The following is a 16,805-nucleotide window of genomic DNA, read 5'->3' on the forward strand; positions in this document are numbered from 1 at the left end:
AGGTAATAGTCGACATCCTTACAGAAGAGCACCAGAACGAACAAGATAACTTTTGGTCCCTGAGAGTGTGTCCTTTCTCTGCAAGGCTCCTAGTCACTACAGACATAATTAAAACCTGCCTTCCGTTTTAATTGAGAGTGAAAATCCATATCTATTCGTGTTCTGTATTTCACTTTGCATAGACTTTCTGATTTTGCAGACAGTATCAGCGGAGATGAATAGTAGTGGAGTCAAGATTTCTTTGGAAGTACCATTAAAGAAATTTTCTGATGGATGGAATGAGGGAGATAAGGAAAAAGTATTATTATCTTCATTTTAAGAGGAAAGTGGGCATGCCCACTATCACACCCTAGGAACTAAAGTCAGGATTCCTAGTGACATCGGGCTCTAACGCCCACATCTTTCTTTCTTCTAGAATGGGCATTCTGGGAACACTGAGGTGGGTCAGGCAGAAGCCTATTTCACGTCAGACAATTTACCCTCTTGAGTTTTGATAGGGAACCTCCTTCCACCCCACCCCCAATGGGAGAACCATTTGCTAACCATTTGATGACAGCTTACAGATCTTATAAAATTGAATGTCCAAAAGTAGTATCAAAATAATTAAGTTAAATTCACAGCCAAAGATGAAGATTGTTATTTTGAGATTTCTTAAACTCTGTTCTACAGTTAGGTGAATTCTGATGCTTTGAGCACTGTGAATAAACACTCAGTAATTTACTCAACAAAACAGTTATTCTACCAACCACCTTCAGGAATTGTGCTTGACAAGGGGTACTGCACACAGGCCTCTTTGACTTCCGAAAGGAAGTGCTAAATGACTTTTGTAGGAAGTGCTAAATGAACTTAGCATAAGTAATATTCAATTATGAAATTTCGAGTTCCTGTCCTGATTCATGCGCCTTTCCGGAGCATTTGTTTTGGCTTTGGCTTTTGCGTGGAATTGATGATAGGGAAAGATTATATGGAATGCAGGCGCTAAAAGCTCGTGTAACCCTTGGTCAAAGAAAAGGTGAGAAGCTACAGAATGGCGGGGACACGATGATAATGAGAAATGAGGACGATCCAGAGAAAGAGAGAAAAAAGCACCATCCCTTGGTTTTGCTGATAAAAGGTTGGTATATGAAGAACATGAGAGTAAGCCAGTTATGCAGAAAAGGGAGAAAACAGAAACCATGACAGGGGAAGGTCTGAAGGGGAGTCGACATGGGTTGTGTGAGTATTCAAGGCATTTGCTCTTCCCCCAGAATAGTCTCTGGGTTGACCCGTGAAAATCAGGAAAATTAGGGGTAACGTCTCTTGCCCACTTTCCCTAATTCCTGCAAACCTCCCATCTCACAGGTATGGCCTTCGTCCAAATTCCTATTGTACCAAAGCCATCATTTCTGCGGGGACACAGTCCCCAAAATGCCCTATTCTGATGCAAAAAGAAAACAAGACTAGACTTGAGAACAGGCAAGTCAGATTCCTACCTGCAGAAAGACTACTCAGCCCCACAACCAACTCCGCTTTAGTGGGGAGATGCTGGGGACGGAGGGGCGTGGGGAGGCAGTGAGCAAAGCCTTCTCACAGTACAGAGGAGAAAGCGGGGACGAAATGGAATGCTCACTCACCTGATTACCTTGGAGTTTCCTAGCGCAGGCGGGTACCTCACTTCTCAGCTTTGTTTATACCGCCCTCACCTCTGCCCTGCGTTTACTTCCTAACCCCCAGCTGCCCAGCAGCCTAGTGCAGACCAGTAACCTTAGGTACTTGTCACACCTCAGAGCTCATGTACCTTCGATATGATAACGGCATGTTTATTCTTCTGTTCATATTTTGCATAAAAAATGTACTTTCGTTACTAAAAACAAACAACAGCTCACTGATGCCCCAGAAGTAGTGCCATCTTCTTTAAGACCACAATACTTCTAGAAGTCACCTACAGACACAGTAAACTGTCATATTTCTCAGCACTTATAACACTTCGAAGACCAATGTCACAGACGTCTCCTAAACTGTACTGCAAGACCCTCAAGAGAAGGGAGTGTGCTTTATTAATCTTTTTATTCTGTCTAACTCAGTGCCTGGTATACAGTCAATCAATCCCGGAAGAAAGACAAAAAGGTTCTATTCTAACCTCCATCACACATGCTGGATTTGCCCTCTATAAAACCAGTTAAGGGGCCAGAACAGCTTTTCCTGGCTTATTCCTGTGAGAAGTGATACACGGAGCAGTCAGAATGATTCAGTTCACGATTCCCCGGATGTAGCTGAAGTGGACGGCACAGACCCAAGTAGCTTCCTTGGAGGTTGACAGCTGAATGTGGGAATTGACCAGAATAGATTCCATCACCAGGTGGACCAAAATCATCCTTCCCAGTTTGTCAGTCACCACTCATGCTATGAAAAATCCTATGTAGGAGCCACATGACTTCTGTCTCCACTATGTTACTAAAATTGCTCTTACCAAGATCAGTAGTGGACTTCTGGTGGCCAGATCCACTGGCCACTCTTCAGTCCTCATTCTCTTTGACTTCTCAGAACATTCGGACTCCACCGATTAGCTCCTTCTTCTAGAAAAATCTCCCCTAGTCCTCGTCTCTATTAGTTAAGACTGATCTGGGCTGCAAAATAATAGAACATGTGTCTCACAATGTTTTTAAAACATAAAGACATTTACTTCCTTACAAAGACGTCCAGAAGTGGGTGGTGCCAGGCTCATTCAGAAGTGCCACTATGTCATCAAGGACACACTTTCCATCGGCTCCTCTGCTGCCCTCAGCCTATTGACTGTCTTTATCTTTGCTGTCACATTTATGGTCACAAGGTGGCCATGGGAGCTCCAGGACTCCTGTCTTCACTATTCTGTTGGCTCAAAGGATTCTTCCATGTGCTGCCTCCTATCCTTTCCTTCAGACTTGCACTCTTGTCTGGTTTTCCCAGTTTTACAATTGTTGGCTTCTACCTGAATTCTCTTTTTCTTCCTGGCCCCTTGGATTCACTTGTCTGGATAGTTTTCCTAGCTTTTTGACTCAGCTTCTCTGAAGACACAGCCGTTGGTCGGCTTCACTTACTTGGCCGTAAGCACTGCAGCTCCTGAGCAAGGGACTTCTTGCCTGCAACACTGAATGTAGGCTCTAGGACCTAGAGGGATGTCATACCCCAGGTGAGATTTCACTGCTTCCAACTGGCATCATTTCCATCTCCCTCTCCAATTGCCCTGACTTCGTCTGGGAGGAAATCGGTCACATATCTTTCCCCTTCTCTCAACGTTCCTTGCTTGATCATACCCTCGTCATAGTTTTCTAATCAGGCTTTTTCTCTAGACATCACCCTCTCCAGCCAGCCAGCCTCCTTACGGCCACCAGTTCTCTCTTTAAAGCACAGGTTCCTTCCTATTTCCTGTCTGATTAAACCTCTGACAGCTCTTCATTGCCGTTCAACATCTGACTCAACCTATCTTCCTAATTCCATATCCTGCCACTTCTCTGCTGAACTGGAAGCGCCTTCAGGGCATGGACTATGCATTCTCTTCTTTGTATCTATCATTTCTAATATAGTGCCTGTCACACAGAAGGTACGCAATAGATATTTGCTGAATGGGCCAATGAACTGCAGCGACGTTAAACTTTGACACTCCTTTGACTGCACTATGCTCAAACACTGCCTTCTCCAAAGACGCTCTCTGACTTTGTCATTCACGTCTTATATGTCTCTATGCATTTCCCTCCTCACTAGACTATAAGCTCTTTGAGAGAAAGACCATGTCTTCCTCATCTTGCATCTGGTCCAGACTCCAGGAGAGTACCTGGCATACAGTAGGCACACAAGCAGTTTGTTGGATGGATGAATGAATATTAGAGAGGGGAAAATACTAGATTTTAAGGTCTCCATGTAATAAGACAGACCGAGGAAATGATCTAAGAACAATAAAAGTAGAGATCGACACGTGTAAATAAGTAAGCAGTCAAATGGTGATGCAGAACTGAACAATTTGAATACAGTGGGGGTTGGTCAATCAGGAAAGTTGCCTACAGGTGTATTTTGAAGCATGTTTGAAAAGAGAAAAGGGACCTAATTTGGGGTGAGTAGGAGCTTAGAAGCATGTCATGGAGTTGGGCTGAACCAAGGCAACTAGTGTGTTTGCAGCCTGCTTTTGGAGCAGGATCTGTGCTACCCCAGAACTCAAGTTCTGCCTTTTTCCTGGTTCCCCACACAGGCATGCTCACCCACTCTCTCTGTCTTGATGTTTCCCAGGTCAGCCCAACGTAGGACTTTATGTTCTCAAAGTTTCTGTGGAAATAAGCAAACAAAACTGTTTAGCTAACCCTGATCCTCTAGGGAAATAACTTCCCTGTTCTCAACAAAACAGAACTGCTACCAGTGTGGTTAAGCCAGGAGAGAAACCCAAAGGTAGCATAACCACTTTAGCACACCTTCACAAAAATTGTGTGCTTGTGTGTGTAAAGATGGGGCTCCAAAGAAGTCAAGTGTGTAGGAATGAGATCTGAGAAAGACAGCTTCACTCAGCCATAGCTGTCTCCCTCCTCAAAGAGTACACATGCAAGTACCCATGGTGCTGGACAGACACTGTTAGAGCTCAGATCACTGCAGCCTCCAGCACGTTTGGGATGGAAAAAGTCAATTATACTACTACCTCCCTAAAAATGTCCCCCACTTTAGGAATCAGAACATTTTACACAGCAGGAGGTTTATGTGAAGTCCTGCAGAAATACCTCGATCATGGGAGATGGTACCTGTCTTTCTAAGCTCCTACTCACCCCAGTAGAAACTTATGTTCTAAGTAACCCACTGGTAGTTTTCACATTGTCTGTTTCTTCAGAATGTCCTGTGCCCATCGCCTTCCGTTTCCGGACAATCCAGCCTTCCTACGTATCTCTTGGGAGAGGCAAGCAAATTATGGTAGCATTTGCTCACCGCATGTTTCAAGGGGTTGGGTTCACAGCACAGCTGTTCTTTCTCACCTCCTAAAGCAAACCCAGGATCCCCAAGGCGGCCAAGGGAGGGCCCCCTAAGTGGCTCTGGGTGTCCCCGTGTCCCCGGGTGTCACTCTGCTCCAACATCTCTAGATGGCAACGAAACATTAAAGCCTAAACCGGGGTAATTCCTCACCAGCAGGGGAGCTTCCCGGGGAGGCACTGCCTTTCCGCGCGTTGCTCAATTTCTGGGGGTGTCACACTAGACCGTGGTGATGTCACACTGGTTGGGCTGACATTTTACAGCGGGACCCCTTCCCGCCACCAATCTCCTTTAAATCACCGCGGGTGGGCCGTGGGGAGGGGGCGGAGAAGTCGGCCCCCGTCCTCCACCCACGCTGGCTCCCCACGGGCGCCCCCACGGATGCCCGACGGAGTCGCCCCGCCGCCGCCCCCCCGTCGGTGCGCTGGTCCCGACCCGTCCGCTCTCCTCCGCGCGCTCGGCGGCACTTCCGCCTCAGTAGGTATCATGGCGCGGGGCGGGTGAATAGCTCCCGCGGGGCGGGGCCGGCCGCTCGGCTCTCGGCTCGTCGGGTCTGGCGACAACAGCGGCTGCGGAGCGAGGGGCCCGGCGGTGGCCCCGGACGGCAGCGGGAGGCCGAGGCGGGAGCGCACGGGGCTGAGGCGGCGGCCAGGGCCCGGGCGGCGGAGCGGGCGGGGGGCTGAGGGGGCTCCCCCCGCGGAACGGGCGCGGGGGCGGCTCCGGGGGGCGGGGGCCGGGGCCCGGGCCGGCTCGCGCGGGGGGTATGATGACCCGGCGGCGGGGCCCCGGATCTCGTCTCCGCCGCCTCCTCACGGCAGCCCCCGCTCACGGCTGAGAACCAGACACACCGGCGGTGAGTCGGGGCGGGCGGGCGGGAAGGGTCCTCGGGCGGGAGCGACCTCCTCTCTGCTCCCGGAGGCGGGACCGGGCCGGCCGCGGGCTCTCCGGGAAGCCCGGCCTGCGGGGGACGCCTCTCTCGGGGAGCCCCCACCCGGGACCGGGCGCCGTGTCCTGCGGCCCGGCCTTTCGCGGTCGCGGAGGGGATTGCGTTCCCAGGAAAGTGAGGAGGCTCAGGGCTTGTTCTCGGGGCAACTCCCCCTGCCTCCTGCCACTTGTCTCCTGGGCGTGTTGTTGTCCTCAAATGACAGGGGGCCGCCTTGCGTCTCCTCGCTGGGCCGGTTTTTTCCCCCGGCTGTCGTGGCAGATTCCCAGTGTGTGGCTTGTGCGTGTGTATTTCACAGCTCTGCCGATCACCATGGTTGTGGGTTATTTGTGCTGTTTGGGACCAGGAAGCGGTGTCTGGAGAGGACGGAGGCGGTGGGGTGGGTGTGGACCCTTTCCTGTCCTCTCCGCTGATGTTCTTTAATCGGTAGGTTTGTCATTTGTAATGATGGGGGAGACGCCGTGGGACCAGCCCACTGAATGTACGTAGATCTGTGCGAGTCAGATCTAGAGGTCTGGCTCGGACGGAAACTTTTGCTGTCTGTTGTCATTTTCCCAACGCTTTCGGGTTTTTTTTCTTTCCTTTTTTTTTTTTCTTTTTTGTTTTTGTTTTTAAAGGTGAGGAAACAACCAAAACTCTTGGGTGAGGCCCACACTGTTCACAGATCTGTGGGAAAGAGGCCCTTTTTGTGCCTAGCAACCGAGACCCCGAGTTCGGTCGCCAGGAGCGCTGGTCTAACCTCCAGTTTGTTGTGGTGACAATCCGGGAGTACTGGCCTGTGTTTATGCTGGGCGCGCTTTCTTTCCTGTTTAGGTGGGGGAAGGGAGGAGGGGCTAGAGAAGGGGGAAAAACAAGCCCGAGCTCTAACGTCTTTCCTCCGCTTGCCCTCATTTTGAGGCATCCCTAGATGCTTGGTTTTAGTGACACTTTGGGGATTTTAAGTAATTGTATCAAAATCTTCATTTCAACTGTAGATTTCTGCCCAATCTGCCCTTTATCTTGTTTCCTAGTAACTCGGTTGAAAACAGCAGCGTGGCTTCCTGCTCCTGATGAAGTGGGGTTAAATTAAGTGGCCGATGCCCTCAGCAGAACCTACAATTTTGCTCTTGTTTGTGTCAAGCTATTTTTGATTCCTGGTCTGTAGTCGTTTGAAAAAAAACAAAAACGTTACAGACAATGCAAATCGTTACCAGCCTTTTTTCATGTATAGGTCTAAAGCTTTCTGTAAAACGTTGAAAAATCTGACAAGTCATTTTACCTCGTAGTTGTTATTTAGCTGGTGATTTTGGATCTTTACATGTAATTATCTTAGGGTTCTGCATTATAATAATGATATGATGGTATGACGAAGGATATCAGTGACTTTAAGATACTGTTCGTGGCTTGAAGCATATTTTGGTAAAAGCACTTGTGGTTGGAACTGGAGGCAGCCAAGCCAGTAAAGCATCTGACGATTAAAATGGTGAATGAGATCTTGTAGATATCCTGGCTCTGGTTGTGTTGGTGACATTTTCATGATGAGTTTATCCTAACTTTGGACATTGTAGATTTATGGATTGTAGAGCAAGTTGATTGATAACTTGAGATTTAAAACCAAACCCGAACTCCCTTCTAAAAGAGAAAGAGGTAATCTCAAAACTCACAATTCTCAGGAAAATAGAATTCTTTCATTCTGTGGTTTTGTTTTCATAAGCACAGCTCAGCCAGTGCTTGGGTTGGTAGAAATCAGTGAGCCAAACTTGCCTTGTAAACTTCTGACACTTGGAGCTTGTGCAACTTGTTGTTGGTTGTGTATTGTAACTGCTGCTTTTGTAATTTGAATTAATTTTGCAAACATGAACTTCCTGATCTGCCCATCTATATTCATTTTCATGGCCTGTGTTCATTTTCATGACTATAGAAAGCATCCATATTTTTTAAAGTTTCTTTTTAAATTACAGTTTTTAGTGTTTTTCCACTTTCTTATGTTTCGTACCATTCTGAACACAAGTTCATCAAAGTCATTTTTCTTTCCAGTACCACTTCAACAATCACCGGTTTGCTTTTTGGTTCCTTTTTTGTTTTTTGTTCCTAATCCCCCAGCCCCCTAAATGCGTTATGTATTTTCATAGAGCATAATTTGGCATTAAAAAAAACGTTACATCCTGTTTTTATATTTCCTTTTTCTTTTCTGTGTGTCATATCACCTCAGCAACATTGTAAGCTCTTGGAAGATAGGAAAACTTATGTGTGTTTCTTTTGGATTCTTTAAGGGCACCTGGTACAGTGCTTTCTCAGAGGGCCTAATGAAAAAGGATCAGAAGATCTGAATGCTTTGCCAGCATTGCTACTCATTAACTCTGTGTAAAGCTTGTTTGGATTTCTTAGGTCTCCTTTTTCTCATCTTGGAATTAGGGAGTTTTAGAAAGAGTATTGTAAGGTCTGTTTTAGCTGTAAGAATCCCTGTGCTTTTTTGCCAGAGTCTTCTCCATTCAAATACATTTTTTATTTCCTTCTTATTCTAAACAGTTTTTCGTTTTTCCACATCCCCTGGCAGACTGGCAAAAGTTATCACATTGATCTGAAAGAGCCTCTTCCAACTGCGATCTGCCAATCTGTTGTTAGCTTACTGAAGTACTATTTTCCTTAGGCCTTTGCAGGCTGATCTAAACAGGGTCCTCTTTCAGTGTCTGTGTTTCATACTGATCTGTGCTTTGCTTATTTGACATTTTCCTTATGCTAGAAATTCCTCGAGATACAGTTTTCTTTATTCTAAACGTTATAGATCTGTAAGCCATCCTGTGCACATACTAAGATAGTACCTTTTACCAAGCACAAAAAGCACCTACTTTCTTTTGTTCTGTTACTATTGATTCGTCATTCTAAGTAAATCTTAAGAGAGCTATTGAAATTTAGGGAACAGTATCCTGCCTAGAAAGATAGGTTGTATCCCTCAACTAGTTTACCAAAATATTACAAAATTGGTTTAAATGGATGGAATTGTAGTTACACCTTTGTCAGCTAACCACCTATTTCACACCCTATTTTTGTATACTAGTTGGGAAACTGGCTTGTTTCACATAGTTCCATATGAAGACGTGCTACAGGAAAGGGGGGAGGGCTTTGTTTCAAATGGTGTCCTTGGAGTTTCAAGCTTATTTTTTCCTTGTGTATTACTATACAGTACTTCAAAAACTAATATACATTTTCTTGTACACAAGAGACTATAATTTGTATCTCATCATGTATTTCTCTAATTTAGTCAGAATGACTTCTTGAGGACTCCTTATGTTTACATATGGAGAAGTAATGCGATCTCTTTATAGTCCTTCATTATAGCAGACATTTGACACCTACTGTGTCAGCCATTGTGGTCGATGCTGGTGACAAAAAGAGGGGCACCTGTTCTGCTATTGAGACTTGTTCTCCTGGCACTTGCAGTTTAGAAGACAAGTCAACTTTTAAATAAATAATTGCAAATAGTCACATTTAGAGTAAAATCCAGAGTGGCTCACAGGTCAGTGTGTGATCTGGCCCTTGTCTGCTTCTTTGGGTCCTGCTTTTACTATGTTCTCCCTTGTTCCGTCCCATCATACTGGTTTCTTCTTCAAGTAGGCCAAGAATGTGTCTTGACACTAACTGTCCTTTTTCACTGGAATGGCTCCTTCTTGTCAGTTAGGTCTTAGCTTAAGTGCCACCACGTTGTAGGCCTTCCCTGACCACGAAACCATCTTTCACACGGTTATAGCGCTGGGTTTTGTTTTTGTTATAGCACGATCACTAGCTGCTATTTTCTTGGGTGTGGGTGTGTGTGTGTTACCCCAATAGAAGGCCTCCAGGAGCTAAGGAACCTCCCCTATCTGGAACACCACTGTTATCCCTGTTGCCTAGCACAGTGCCAGGGAGACATACTAGGTGTTCAGTACATGTTTGTTAAATGAATAAGTGAAAAATAACTACAAGTGTGGTGAGTGCTAAGTGGCAGTAGAGGAAGCTGTGGGAGGCTTTCCCAGCAAACTGACCTGGTGTGAAGCAGTCTGGGGGAGGCTTTCTTGAGCGTGCTTGTGAGCCCAAGGCTCGCTCAAAAGCAGTCTCGCTGAAGGAAAGCAGCTTTTCTCTCCCAGAAGCCCGAAGTACATGTTCCAGGTTGAAGGGAGCATTCCTGGTGGGCAGGCAGCTCGGCTCTCTGTGACCATCCAGGGACCCGTGTTCTTTCCATCGTGTTGCTCTGCCATCCCTTGGGTGCTGTCTGGTGATAGAAGCTGGGCTTCCATGGGTTCCTGCTGCTGGAAAGGAAAGGAACACGAAAGGCTCACCCACACGTCTGTCTGTTGGAGGGAGGGACTGGTAAACGCCGTCTAGCCATGTGCCTGGGACGAAGGAGAGCAGACGTCGGTCAGACCAACAGCCTGTGCCGCACTGAAAAGGTGAGCTGTCAGTGGAGACTAACAGGATAAGTAGAAGTTAGAAAAAGAGAAGGCTAAGAGGGCAAAGTAAAATTCAGAGGGGGAACATGATGTGTGAAGTAACTGGGGCAGGAGACAGCAAGGCCTACTGCAGGCGCACAGAGAAATTTAGTACCTACGGGGAGACAGGGTGTCTGCGGGAAAGACTGGATGAAAAGAGGCTGCGAAACTAATCGGGCCAGATCTTAGAAGGCCTGGAGAGCCAAATGAGAGATTGGGACTTTATCCGAAGGTTTTAAGGGGGGGACAGAGGTGCATTTTACTTACTTACTTAGGTACTTACTTACAAGAGCCAAACATACTCCATTAGCACAAAAAAGCAGCCATAACAGGGCACAGCAAGCAGAGACATACATTTGCAGTCAAAGGATTAGTGTTGCATACAAATGTAGCTTTTCTTTTTTGTAGCCTAGGCAATAGCCATGAGGACCTAGAATAACTTTCTGGTACAGCAGGTAAGGAAACTCAGGAGCACTCACCAGTGGTACAGAGCACAGTAACAAAAAGACAGAAGGATGGATTCGACTACTTTCGTGCAGAATGTCTAGGACAGAACTGTAAATTCAGTTCAATACTAAGAAGCAAACACTGGAACTTGGTATTACTTCCAAAATAGCTCACTCAAGTGTATTGTATACTATTCTAAGTGACAAAAAGGTGCTAAGTAAAGTTATTTACAGGTACAATGGTTGTATAGTACCTTTCAAATCTGCAATTTAGGTTTCAGATTTTCCATTAAAAATTAACTGCAGTGAAATTCTATAAATTGTACTTAAGCAATTTTGCTATGAGAGTTTACCACAAAGAGATGAATACTGCCATCCAAATTATTATAGTTTAACAATAATCTCAACATCAGCAACCACTATAGTTATTATCTGACTTGTTTGAGCATCTTCTAGTCTCATTTTATTCATGCTTCACAAACTCATGGGCATAGGAAAAGATCCAACGAACGAGTCAACAATTAGACTACACATGTCAACTTTAAAAATCGCACAGGGACTACATGGCAGCAGCTATTCCCAGTGTGTTTTAAGTTAAAGCACTCATTAAAAAATTTGTACCTGGGCCGGCCCGGTGGCTCAGGTGGTTAGAGCTCCGTGCTCCTAACTCTGAGGCTGCCGGTTCGATTCCCACATGGGCCAGTGGGCTCTCAACCACAAGGTTGCCAGTTCAATTCCTCGAGTCCCGCAAGGGATGGTGGGCTCTGCCCCCTGCAACTAAGATTGAACACGGCACCTTGAGCTGAACTGCCTCCCGGATGGCTCAGTTGTTGGTTGGAGCGCGGGCTCTCAACCACAAGGTTGCCAGTTCAATTCCTCGACTCCCGCAAGGGATGGTGTGCAGCGCCCCCTGCAACTAAAAAATTGAACACAGCACCTTGAGCTGAGCTGCCGCTGAGCTCCCGGATGGCTCAGTTGGTTGGAGCCTGTCCTCTCAACCACAAGGTTGCCGGTTCGACTCCCGCAAGGGATGGTGGGCTGTGCCCCCTGCAACTAGCAACGGCAACTGGACCTGGAGCTGAGCTGCGCCCTCCACAACTAAGACTGAAAGGACAACAACTTGAAGCTGAACAGAACCCCCCACAACTAAGATTGAAAGGACAACAATTTGACCATTGTTCCCCAATAAAGTCCTGTTCCCCTTCCCCAATAAAATCTTAAAAAAAAAAAAAAAAAAATTGTACCTAAGACCTTTAAGTAAAATTCTACCAATTTTTGTAAGTCTGAAATTTTAAGAACTACTCTTTAGAAAACCTGGTTTACGTAGCAGTACCTTTTGCAGAAGAGAAAAGGAGACTGACTGTAAACTATATCAACACTTAAGTGAACTGCACTGTGCCCTTGTGGCCAGAGAATTGCATTTTGTTTGTTTCTAAAAGGAAGGTGGTCTTTATGTTTTGGACTTCTGAAGCTTGGTTTATAGTAACTACAAACATCACTACTTTTGGAAGGTTACAGAAAAATTCTTAGAAAAAATAATACTTTCAAGCATTAGTCACACTGTTGAAATACTCATCCAATGTTAACAGTTTATTTTTCAGTAAGAAATAGAATTCTTCATAGCAAGTGCCCCAGAGTTGCCTCACGCATTTACTACAGCCATTAAAAGCCAAACAGCTAAATCGGCAAAATGTTTTTGTAGCCTTACTGAACACCTATAGTTCTGTCCTCGGTTGTCTCAATGGACACCATGTTTTTCTGAGTAACAGCAGATCGCATCTGACAGATATTAACACTGAGCTTACATCCTGTACTGAGAAAGCCTGACCCTTATGTGTGTGCTTGCTGTAGGGTCCTGTCTGATGCCCATGAAAGCAGATCTAGTTAATGCCCTTTGGGGACAGGAGAGTTTCCTTTGCCTTGATTGGCTGTTGTTCTAATGAGCCAGCTCTCACTTTTTGTTTATAATGATATTCTTTTTCAAAGTCCGGTAACATTGATGGTAAAGGGAGCCCATCAAGTCCACTGTATGTGGTGCATCTGTAGATGACTGCACAGCAGATATCTTGCAGGCTGAAAGGGAAAGTCCTGTTTAGTGAGATAATAAGCTGTGGTTCAAACACTTGCGAGAAGTAGGATCTTTACAGTGGAGGGGGGAAGTCCACATGGGTCGCGAGCATGAGAACTAAAATTGTGTTCCAGTGTTCAATTCGGGCATGCAGGGGTCTGTGGCAGCGATGGAAGCTCACGGAGAAGAGGTCGTCAGTCCTCTTGTGCAGAGTCCCTGAGCAAAAACGTGCCTTCAGGTTTCCCTTCAGGAAGGGCTTCTCCATCACAACGGTCCCTTGCTCCAGGAACAGGGAATACCCGTAATCGGAAGCAAACCGAGCACGAATGAGGCTGTGTGTGTAATCCAGCTGTGTATGGGTTTTCCACACGCCTGTCTGCTAACCTGGGCATGGCTGTCTCCAGACGCCTGACATTGCTTCTGCCTGTGTGACTGCAAACAGGGTGGTTGTCTCCTCTCCTGGGTCACAGTTAGCTTGTGGAATTCCAGAATTGTCCCTACTTATTTCAGACATGCCAGGAGCTAACTTTGGTCCCAGTTTATATACCGGATGAACCTATGCAGTGACTTCAAATGCATGTATTTGGGCACCGGGAGGGGTGTCAACACCTTGTTCAGTGCTAAGCTGCCTTCTCTCCGCAAGCCGACCTTCTCCATCTTCTGTAGAAACCAAGGATGGATCAAATGTATCAAAAAATGTGCAGTGTGGGCTCAGAGGGCTGTGTGCGGTTTAATCAAATGCCATTTGGGGGCAAAATCTGAGCCAGCAGGAAAAGGGCATTTCTCAAGCATGAATTCAGAAAGGTATATTTTTCTTTTATTAAAAAAGAGAGGCTTCGGCTGCTTGTTTTAAGTTCTCGTGGGAAAATACTGGCCACAGTTTGCTACAAGCTGTGTCTCCGAGCAACTTCTTACAGTTCTGCTGGAAATACTGTCCATATCACGTTCGGAGCTTACCCCATACCGCCTCTCTCTCCTTTGAGTGGGCTTCGAGTGCTACCAAACTTTTTACCGGTATCCAGTGAACTTGGTGTCTTTGTGGACCAGGACTATCAGGACTATTTCTTCTTCCACCCCATGGAGCATGTCCAGAGGAGGATGCTCTTCTTGCAAGTCTGGTTCCTGGGTGACACCCGAATCATTCTCCTTTTTAGTGATTATTTCAACAATCTGAGGAATTTCAGTGGCGGTTTTGGTTTCTCCTTGAAGAGTTCATTGAAGGGCTTAATCCCAGTTGTAAGGCAACCTTTTCTCCGAAGGGACCGCTTTGTTGCTGAGGAGTTGTCTCCTACGCTGATTTTCTCTGTGACAGACATTTGTTAGAGTTCCTGTGCACATTTTCACCAGGGGTTCCCCCCTCCTGAGTGAAGAGATTCTGATACCTGTATTCCACGTTTTCCCCACTTTATCCATTGATTATGAGGTCGGTGGGGGCCAGGCAGGCTCAGTCACCCCGAGGACACATCCGCCCACCCGAGGGTCCGTCCTGTCCCATCCAGGCCTGTCCCCTTCCCTCCCTGCCAACTGCCTAAGCAAGCGCAGTCCTTTCTCCGGGCCAGATGTCCCCCCCCCCCCCCCCCCGGCCCCCATCTCCTTCCCAGGCCTCCTCCCTCTCTTCACCCTTCTCCCCTCAGCTCCCACTGGAATGAGATGTGCTTTTTTAAAAGCTTCAGTTGTACGGTGAAGAGTGAATTGGGAGAAAGGAACTTAAAAGGGGGCTTGAGAGTGCAATTTGGGGGACACAAGTGAGGCTGTTGAAGGAAGTAGTCCAGAATTGTGCTATCGGGGTGGAGAAAAATGGGTGGAGTAGAGAGATACTTAGTTTTCTTACCAAATTTGTCGTGCTTTATTTTTACAGAACATATATTCTTATTTACCGACTTACTGTGTGCTGGAGAATATGTTCAAAATTGGCTAAAATTTATGACAAGAAATATTTTTGCATATATTTTAATAGGTAAATTTTGTAAAGGCACTACATGGATTCCCATTTTTCTTTTATTATAATTTGGTATTATGTCAGTGATGTAGGTAGAATAAGACGATTTGTAAATTCATAGCCTAGGAGTTAAATAGCACTGACTTTAGCTTTTAATTTACACTTCTTTCTCTTCAAGGTTCATATAAATTATGGACACTCTTGTTTGAAGTGAATCCAGACCACGTTTTAGAAACTGAAGGCTGAGGATTTGTTCTTCGTTCCAGCTGTCTAGTCCAGTGCAGATGGTTTTTAGTTGCATTCAGGCACAAAGAAATGTACACATTGCTTTTTTATGTTCTGTAACATCCTTTGTCACGCTTCCTTCCTTTCTAGTTGTGTGTTTATTCTCTTATGACTAGTAAAATTATGTGATGTGTATTGGCGTGGAGACTTCCCCATTTCCCAAGGACTGCACAGATAAAAGGGAAGAATATTAAAAAACAAAACAAGCATTTGCAACTGCATCCTGCAGTTTAATATGAGTGGTAGGGGGTTAGGAGGTTGGTAAGCAGGGATCAAATCACCCAACAAACACTTGAGTGTCTGTAAATTGCCAGAGTCAGTGGTAGGTTCTGGTGATAGGAGCAAAGAACGTGACAACTGATGGAAGTTATACTGTAACTGGGAATGCAGCATTAAATAACTTCAAGTTGTAAGGGAGGGACAGAGTGCTGTGGGAGGGTGGTGGCTGAGGTGATTGTGGGGAGAGAGGGAGGGAGGGAGGGAAGAAGAGGGAAGAAGAGATAAGGAGTAAGGGAGGGAAAGAGGGAGAGAGAGAAGGAGAAAAGGAGGGAGGGAGGGAGAGAAAACAGCTTTCCCAGCAGGGAGTCTTATGTTGCATTAGAGGGCCTTCCAAAAACTGAAAGAAGGGCAGTGTGGTTGGAATGGAGGAGATTTTAGAAGACAGCAACGAGATTTTTGGAGAGCTTTCTTAAGGCAGGTTGAGGATTTTGGACTTTGTCCCCAAAGCACTGGAAACCTGGGAGGCAGGGGGAGGGAGGTGGTTGAGAAAAAAAAAGCAGACATCGATTTGCATGGTTTAAAAACAGAAATCCCCCGTGTGCACGCAAGGTTAGTTTGGAGGCTACTGGAAGTTTGAACTAGGATGGTTCCAATAGGGGTAGAGAAAAATGGCGGATTTGAAGTAGACTTAGGAGGTAGGGTGGAGAAGATTTGGTTCCAGGTTGGATGTGGGGGAACAAGGGAGCAGGATGAGTCAGGATAAAAACAGTGACTGAGTTCCAGGCACTACTACACGATTAAATCTTTAAATTCTCACAAGAGCCCCTCGAGGTAGGTATTGATAGATGAGGAAACAGACTCATTGCCTCCCTGATTTTTGGCTTGAGGCATTGGGTGCATGGTGGCATCTCATAATTGAGATAGAAAACCGGGGTGGGGTAAAGGCTCCTAAGTTTAATTCTGGACATGTTGAATTTGAGGTGTCGCTAAGATATCCAGGTGCAGTGTGGAGTGGTTATTTGGAAATAAGGAGCTCAAGAGAGAAGTCTGGGTTAGAGATAGAGAATTGAGAACCTTTTCCAGAGATGATAAATTCCCGGAAGAGGATTTTGAAAAAGGGAAAAGTATGGAGCAAGAGAGGAAGGATTAATGTAGAGCCCCAAGGCATCTGAGGGCTGTATTGTTGAGAAGGGAGAAGATAATTATGAAATGGCTTGTACGCTATGTCAAATGTTTGGACTTTATTCTTAAAGTATTAGCATTGGGATTAGTCTCTGGGCTTATTTAGCCTGAGGTGTCGATGGGACAGACATTCAGGGACAGAAAGCGGGGTTGTTCTTCCTTCCTTTCCCCATGTTTTCCTGAGAATAACATCTCACGGTTCTTCAGAAGATGCTCTCCACTTTGCACCATCCTGATTACTTTTTTCTGGGCAGTGTATCACCGGTCCTCTTGAAGTGTAAGGACAGAACGAGACACTTACGGACGACCTGAGCAG

General features: G+C 45.9%; 1 protein-coding gene, 1 long non-coding RNA gene and 1 pseudogene across 12 annotated transcripts in view; 1 reads left to right on the plus strand and 2 right to left on the minus strand.

Moving 5' to 3' along the window:
• Positions 1-2,027: 2,027 nt before the first annotated feature.
• Positions 2,028-5,252, minus strand: LOC109446712 (uncharacterized). Of its 8 annotated transcripts, none has more exons than XR_012491627.1 (4): positions 5,116-5,252; positions 4,212-4,275; positions 2,450-2,606; positions 2,028-2,299 (listed from the first exon to the last, which is right to left on the minus strand). It is a non-coding gene; the product is annotated as an uncharacterized LOC109446712 (long non-coding RNA). The 8 variants fall into 8 exon arrangements; XR_012491629.1 differs by having other exon boundaries at positions 2,450-3,790; positions 4,968-5,176; XR_012491626.1 differs by having other exon boundaries at positions 4,921-5,176.
• A 56-nt stretch (positions 5,253-5,308) lies between these two features.
• Positions 5,309-16,805, plus strand: part of HIPK1 (homeodomain interacting protein kinase 1) — a 48,546-nt gene continuing 37,049 nt past the window's right edge. The window contains exon 1 of one of the 4 annotated variants that reach the window (XM_074318589.1): positions 5,309-5,439. The gene's annotated coding sequence lies outside the window, so the exon portion shown is untranslated. Of the gene's footprint in view, positions 5,440-5,663; positions 5,816-6,182; positions 6,332-9,983; positions 10,312-16,805 lie in introns of those variants that run through there. The other 3 variants (XM_074318588.1, XM_019730370.2, XM_019730368.2) reach the window with 3 other exon arrangements.
• Positions 5,447-14,800, minus strand: LOC109446707 (suppressor of cytokine signaling 5; annotated as a pseudogene).

This window comes from Rhinolophus sinicus, linkage group LG14, assembly GCF_036562045.2.
Source record: "Rhinolophus sinicus isolate RSC01 linkage group LG14, ASM3656204v1, whole genome shotgun sequence".
NCBI classification, from domain to species: domain Eukaryota; kingdom Metazoa; phylum Chordata; class Mammalia; order Chiroptera; family Rhinolophidae; genus Rhinolophus; species Rhinolophus sinicus.